Genomic DNA, 8,297 nt, shown 5'->3' on the forward strand with positions numbered 1-8,297 from the left:
CTTGGGGCTTGATGCAATATATGTGGGCACCATCTAAGAATATAACAGTCCGCAAATACTGACTCGTTTTCCTATGTCTATAATGTTGACCTTCCAGAGCACATGTCTGAGATCAGGAAGAGTTAAAGAAAAGTCAAATGTAAAAGGTGAGAACTAAAAATAATGGAATTGCACAAGTCAAACCATTGGCTCAACATAAACAGGAGATATAAACAAAATCAGTAGTTCCATATTTTCTGCCTTCAGGTTCCTTTGGTGAGGAACCCTTGCATTGCAGAGAATTCTGGGCACACATTCAGCTCGTGCAGGATACTGGCCGGGCATCTTGGAACAATATGCAGCAGCTGCACATTTCAGAAGGGCATAGTAGTGATGGGCAACCTGTTTTTCAGGGAAGCCTGTCTGCCATTTCAGGTCATTTCATTGAGGGAATCCGAGAAGGGGCCTTGCTTCAAAACAACTGACCCAAACCTTTGCTGGAGTAATAAACTCAAATATGTAAGAGTTGCTTGGATACGAAACATAAATACCATGGACAATAGGTTCTGTGATTCATGTTGTGACTAGGGAATGGAGAGAAATTGTCTCTGAATATGAAGCATAGGGGACAGATTAAATGAAAATTGGCAGGTATAATAAAACAATTGATCTTATGTAGGAAGTTTCAAGATGCCATTTAACTTTCAATGGACTGGACTGGAAAGCAACATCCTTCTGGAAAAGAATCAGAGAATATGCAGAGTTTGCAGTTCTGCTTGGATGTTAATCAGATTTCATTTCCTGGCTCCATATGTAAATGTATGACTACTTGAGAGGCAGGAAGCCAAAAAGATGTTGCTGCTTTTTTCACCTTAATCTGCCAACCTGTACTCATTTCACAAAGACTATTTCCCTCAATATAGCTATACCAATCAATTCATTTCTGAAGTTTGCAAAATGTCCAAAGATGTCCCCTGCTTTTTAGCATTGTCTATAGGCAATACTGTCTGGATATCACCAGACATAAATACTAAACAATATTAACATTTACCTTCACCAAGTTGTAATGGTAGACAAATGTTTGGGTGGCAAAGAGATGTCCTTCTAGAGTAGATCAAGTAAGCACATCTCTATAAAGAACACGAGCCATTTCTGCCTCAGACAGGCACATTTGGCTATAAGAACATAGTGATGACAGTGCACAAAATGGAATCTCAGCCAACTGTGAAACCATGAAACACGGACCATATGCCTTAAGGGTACAACATATGGTTTGATGAAGAAAATGTTACACACTATAATTGGTATGATTTGTTCAGCTGTTCTCCAGCTATGTCAGTTGGGACAAGGAAATGCACTCAAGATTCTCCTCAGTATCTTCCTCTGTTAATCCATGGCTATAAGAAAATACTGAAGTTTATAGACAAATGTTTAGGTGGCTGGCAAAAAAGATGTCAAAAGATATTTTTCTGTTCTTGTGGCTCCCTGTGAGAAGGACTATTTTATAATAATTTTTTATTATTTATACAATTTCTTGCCTACCCTTCACTATAAGGTCCCAGGACAGGTTACAATATAATATAGTTATAAAAATCAATAAAACAAGTAAAACTGTTCCAATCATAACAAAACAGTGTAGCGAGTAAAATATATAAGGAAAACAAGTAAAACAATTCTCATGTGCCAAATCTAGTTACCCTTTCCCCCGGCAAAGTTATTTTATGGACACGGCAGTGAAGAGCATTTCAGGAAAATAATTTATTTTACTTTATTTATTTATTCATGAGACGGGGTGGGATCTTGTGAAATACCAGGGAGTGCTACAGCAAGAGACAAGTTGGATTGAGTTGTACCCTCTGATTTCCTGAAGGAAGCCTGCTAAGGAAAGAATAAAAAAATTAACCTGGACATAGACAGGTGAGCAGTAGGAACACCTGGGTGACAGTGCAGGACTTAGGGAGGCAGGGACAGAAATAAGGCTCCCTAGGAACAGAGAGATGGAGGAAATATGGTCCAAGACATTGTGAGGTGCTGCAAAGCCTGCTGGGAAAGAAAGCTGGGTTTGTAATTATTTCAGCACCCACTAAACTACTGCTTTTCTTAGGCAACATTTCTATGTACATTCCTACCACTGGTAGACAGCTCAGCAGTTAACTAATATTGCTCAGTATTTAAAATTATATATATGTAATTTTTATTATTACTGAACCCATATATCTTTAACCAGTGAGTCCCCTGTAGTCTTAAAACACATCAATTTGTATAAAGAACTTCTCAAATCTGTTCTCTTGGTGGCGGTGTTTCCCTCTCTTTGGTGCCCTGCTTACATATCTTGCAATGTTAAAGGAACTGCTTCAAGTTACAGCAGTTCCTTTAACTCAAAAAGGATATATTTGGGTTGGGGTTCTCATTTTGATACTAGAAAAAAGGGGAAGTCAAACGTCAGGATGGGTCTTTCATCAATAGCAAAAAAAAGAGTGCAGTACTCTTAGGCAATATGTTCCTTTGAAAATAATGCGATTTTTGTATTGAAAATGGGGGAGAGCCATAACTCACAGCAGAGTGCATGCTTTGCACATACGTGACCCAAGGTTCAGTTCCTGGGCTCTTCAGATAAGGCTGGGAAAAGCCCCTGCTGAATTAGATACTGAACTAGATGGACTAATGCTCTCGTGGTAGAAGGCAGCTTCCTTATGTGCTAATGCAGGGTCCAGATTTTCTGATGACACTATGCTTCTAAAGTATCTCCGTCCCTCTGTTTGGCACAGGGTCAGCAGTGGAGGAAGCTGCTCGGGCACTGCCGCGCCTCTGGAGTCGGCCTGCCTCCTCCCACTCAGCCGCCCTACAGCTGAGGGGGAGGCAGCAGGCAGACCGTTTGGGTAGCGCAGAGCCTGTGCGCACCAAGCCACCACATCTCTCCCAGGAGAGACGCGTGGCTCGGGCGCGCTGCAGGCTCTTTGGTGAGTGCCGCCTGGTATTTTGTCTCCCCCCTCAGTGGTGACACCTGGGGTGGCACGCACCTACCGCATCCCCTTCCTCTGCCCCTGCACAGGGTCCAAAATATACATGATATTTGTCACATTTTTTTAAAGTGTGCTGAACCTGGGCATTGTGCTATCTCTCTCACTTGGGACCTCACACCAGTTTGTTTGTTTGTTTGTTTACTGAAAATTCCTCCCTCCTGGCCGCTGTTTGCACCTGCAAGTGTTGTTTACTGCAAACAGAAACTTGGGGGCAAAGCAGCACAAAAAGCTGTGAGGCCCCATGGCTGTCTCTTCTCCAAAAGCACCCAGGTTAATCATGCTTGTTTAAACATGCAATGTTATCCCCATGTCCTTTGGGCCTCAGTGAATGCCACAGCAAGGCACTGCGTCTCAATTCCTTCTAGCTATGCTGATTAAAAGTAGAAGTGTAGCTATTCAAAAACAATAAAGTCTCCTTAGTGCCCCCCGCCCCGCTCCTTTAAAGCATGCTTTAAACCTTACATTTAAATCATTTAGACCCTCGTTGTAACTATTCCGTGTCTCCTGAGCATATGAATTTGCCATCATTAGAGCAATGTTGTTTCTATTCTGAACATTCGTCCTGTTTTGTTTTCAGGGAGGTTCTCATTTGTTTGTGGGAAGGTCAGATGATGTTGCATCATGCAAGTGTTATTCCACATTCCCCAGTGTACTTCTCTGCCGCTTTCCTTATTGAAAAAAGTGTGATCTTTGGGGGAAGTGGGTTTGTTGCACAAGACTTCCAAGGGGTCAAAAGATGTGAACCAATCCTTCTGGATCAAATAAGGTGCAGTAATTAGAGTGTCAGACTAGAACTGAGATACAGTAACCTTATTTCAACTCAGACATGAATCTCTTTCTCTGCCCACTGCCCCCATGGCCCTTGGCTTTAAATAACTGCATTATAAGCATAAACAGAACACATATGTCTTTCCTTATTTCTGCATTTAAATTCTAAGAAAAGCTCCACATCTTGAATTTTTTGTGCCTACGGGCAATACAAGCTCTATCCTGTGACTAAAATATATATCTAGGGATGAGAATGTTGGATAGGGCTTGTCTTCTCAGCAGGCACACCCAGTTCAAGATTAGTAAAGGCTCGTAAAATAAATCTACCAATCCTTTTGTCTCATAATGTGCCATAAGAAGGCAAGGAATAACCTGTTAATATAGCCCCTCACCCCCATACTCCAGAGTAGCTGTTATGACTGAGAGAAGCATATTCTGAAGGCTGTGTCAAACTGTTAGCCTCTGCTCAAACTGTGTTCATGCCTTACAAGTGAATTTTGAGGCTAGAGTTAAAATGTTAAACCCCAAAATGTGTACTTAATGCTCAAAAAACCAGGTGCTGGATATCTTCAAAACAAAGATCCTGATTTTGATTTCATTATAATAGACTAGCCGTATAAGTAACTCCACCAGTGAACAATGCACTTTCATTTCTGCCATTTTAGGAAAAAACATATATGACTGTGTGAAGTAATTCCCCACGTTAGGATATACTCTTTTCCATACATTATGTGCGCACAGAACACGTGTGCATTGAGAGTGGCACTGAATTTGCCTCAAATGTCGAAATGTATGGGCATCAGTTGGCAACAGAACATACTGCCACAATGTCACCCTCCTGCCTCAGCACATTTGTTCTCAGTGCGCATAATTTATGAAAGGGGCTAGTGTTTTCCTCCATCTCCTTTGAACACTGTCATCCAAGTGTCAGAACATGTCAAAGTTTATTTTTATAGGCTGACTAATCGCCTCAGACACTGTTTCATCTTTGGTGAGGTCACACACTACCCAAACGCTACTCTGGCTAAGGGACTGTAATGAGGTGAAAGTAGTGCAGTTAAAAAATAGAAGAGGACAGGTGTCTTATTAGGCAGAAAATTCTGGCCTTACTTTACATATGCAAGGCAATGAATATTTCAGGCTAAATAAATAAACGAATAAAATTACAAACTTGTCAAACTCCCAGTGTCAATAAGTTGTAACGTTTCTAATTCAGGAGATGATAACTTTGGAATGTTTGATGACTAAAACATGATACGTTGTATGTCATCCCAGGAGATGAGCTTACGTTTCATAATATGATCCATGATTGAAAGAATTTTGCTCTGGTACCAAACAGTTGATGACTAGAACACATTGGCAGGAAACAGTACATAGCACCACTGCCCCTGTTCCTAAAGGAAGAACAAAGGGGGTTATCGTCATTCTGTCCTCTCCATAATACTGAGAAGGTACCCTGCTGTATAGCCTGTATGTTTTCAGCTTTTTCAAATCCTGATTTATTTCAGGATGGCACATATGATTAAGAACTGCAGGAACTGGACAACGTTTCCAATGTCTTCTAATCCAAATGTTGGTTGGCAACACCCAGGGATAAACAGAGGGGCCTGTGGGGAACTCAAGATAGAACCATATTACATTAAAGATCAAATGTGGAAGAGACCCCAGCTATAATGAAAATACACATTTCCGGAGTATTATAGACTGGTAAAAGAATTAGAATAGGGGTGAGGAAACTTTAGAGCCCTAAACAGTTTGGCCCCAAGCTATTTACTGGACTGCCATCCTGCCTGCACTTTTAACATCTGCTTCAGGGGTTCTCCTACTGTGCCCACTTCCCAGGTTGGTAATGTGAATGGCCAAAGGGGACAGGTCTTTATGTATGGTGGCCCCATAGCTACATCATTTCCTTCCATTGGACTTTTATCTGATTTCTAAGTTGCAGGCTTTTCAGAAAGCCCTGAATATATTTTTCTGATAGTCTTCCAGGCATGGTTTTAGTAGCTGGGTGATGGTCTGGTTGAATTAAAAGAATTGTGTGGAGTGTTGTTGTATGCAATAGGGATGAACAGATCTGTCAGTTTTAGTTCTTTCCGTTTCTGTTTTTCCCATCTGAAATTCAATTGTCCACATTTCTGCAGCCATTTGCTTTAAAAACAAAAACAAGTCCTCAAAGGAGAAAGTTTGGAACACACCTCAGTGTGGTGCATTCTCATGCCCTGGAGAGGCAGCGTGGTATAGTGGTTAAGAGCGGTGGACTCATAATCTAGCGAACCAGGTTCGATCCTCTGCTCCTCCACATGCAGCTGCTGGGTGTCCTTGGGCTAGTCACACTTCTCTGAAGTCTCTCAGCCCCACTCACCTCACAGAGTGTTTGTTGTGGGGGAGGAAGGGAAAGGAGAATGTTAGCCACTCTAAGACTCCTTAGGGTGGTGGTAAAGCGGGATATCAAATCCAAACTCTTCTTCTTCTTCTTCTGGATCAGTTTGAACAGTACATTGTAAAAAAATGCAAGATGAATATGACATCATTATCTTGTGTTTTTCATCTGTCCCCTTTCCATAGAGAAACCATTGATAACCTAGTCACTCTTCCCCAATGTTGACTGTCACCCATGTCATAAATACAACAGTATTTCCGGATGACTGTTCATTGTGTAAAGTCCTTGAACTTAGATTTAAATCTTTTTCAAGTCCTCTAGATATGTGTTGTCTCTGTGCCCAGGTGGGTGACTTGCCACCCATAGCAGTTAATAATCTCTGAAAATAGATTAAAGTTGGCAGAGGATGGTGGACTAAAAACTCTTAAGGTGGTCTTTTGGGATTTGTGAAAAACCATATTTGGTTCTTTCAGCTATATAGTTAGGAGATACTGTATAAATATTATGAGCATGGAAAACAGTTATATTTTTATTTGTGTCCTCTGTTTACACAGCAGTGTTCTGCCAAACAAGTGCTTGAAAAATTGATAAACACAGTGACACAGATAGGCAATTTCTTGTATACATTCCTTCATGATGCTGATGTCTTGGAGTATCTCTCTGAATACTTTGATTCATGGTGGGTGTGTAACTCAGCATGTTCTGGCTCAACCCAGTCTCAGAAAAATCTTGATGTTGACTTGTTGTGATCTCATATGCCAAATATCAAACTGAGGTGGAAGGTCTATCTGTAACAAGTTCAATTTACCATACACCTTTATGCAACTGGCTGAGCAGTAATTTGGCATTTACTGCTAATTTCCTGGGAAAGGACTCCTTGAAAGAGGTTATGTGAAGTAGTGCTTATTATGTCTATTCTGCTGGGCATAAATAATTGCACAAGAGTATTCTGTTCTGAAGGATTAGCCTCCAAATGCCACTGTTAATGTGTTTTAATATAGGATTGTCACTTTTCAGTCTTTGGGGCAAAACATAAAGTAATTTAATAGCTCTTTGTGGCTGCAGTGCTTTACACATTTACCTGGGGGACTCCTCATTGCACATGTCTCTGAGTAGACATGTTTAGGATTGTGCTATAATTGACTGTACAAACAGAAGACGAGCAAAGTATATGTTGATTGATGTTTATGTATCTTTTTTGAAGTGGTTCATCTATATATTGATGACTTTCATATGTGTTATTATGAACCTTGCACATTCCATACTTTATCATGCATCAATGTAATTCTGAAAATTAAAAAATAATAATAGAAAGCAGCAAAGTACTGTTATGGCAATTGATATTATCACATGTAAACTGAACAGATATTTTCACCGTAAACTTTTGTACAGCCTGAAAATATTTGCTCAGCGGCCTTTGATACCTGGTGGTTGTTCCAAATGAGAGTTTGTGTCCCCCTGTCCCCTGGTAACAAGCAGCCTTGGGAAGCTGCAAGGCTCGCTGTTCCTTTTGGGGAAAATATGTTCTTTTAAGATTTGTAGTGTCTGTCTTATTGCCTACCTAATATTCCCCCCTTAACTTGTATATATCTAAGAAAAATATATTGGAAAACCTGTTCCATTCCCTCACCCCAGAAAATGATATTATAAGGCAGCTCAAAAATGCTCTACCACAGCAGTCAGGGAAAAAGCAGCACTTTACATGGGAGTTTAAAAAAATATTTATACATATAAGCATGTTTCCATAAATACTTTTAAAAGGTAATGCAACATAACTTCAGTATAATCATGATTGTAAAATAATTTAAATGTAAAATAATTTGAACCCAACCATTTTTAAAAAAATTATATAATATACTTCAAAAACGAGTGTCAGAGCTGTAAATAAAGCATGTTATATAGACTGAGGAAGGATGTATACACATTATCATTGGGCAAAAAAGTTTGATGAGACTGCAATTCACTAGCTATTAGCTTGCTTTTATTTTCAGTGGTTCTAGCTCTCACATAAAACATCAATTGTAAACTCTATGATTTATGAAAACATATTGCTTCTCTTCCGTTTCAGGCAGTGTAATTCCGGAATGGCTATAGACATGCCTTAAGAAAAATATTAATAGACCCTTAGTATACAGTGCATCTAAGAA

The sequence above is a fragment of the Lacerta agilis genome, chromosome 4, assembly GCF_009819535.1.
Source record: "Lacerta agilis isolate rLacAgi1 chromosome 4, rLacAgi1.pri, whole genome shotgun sequence".
Taxonomy (NCBI): domain Eukaryota; kingdom Metazoa; phylum Chordata; class Lepidosauria; order Squamata; family Lacertidae; genus Lacerta; species Lacerta agilis.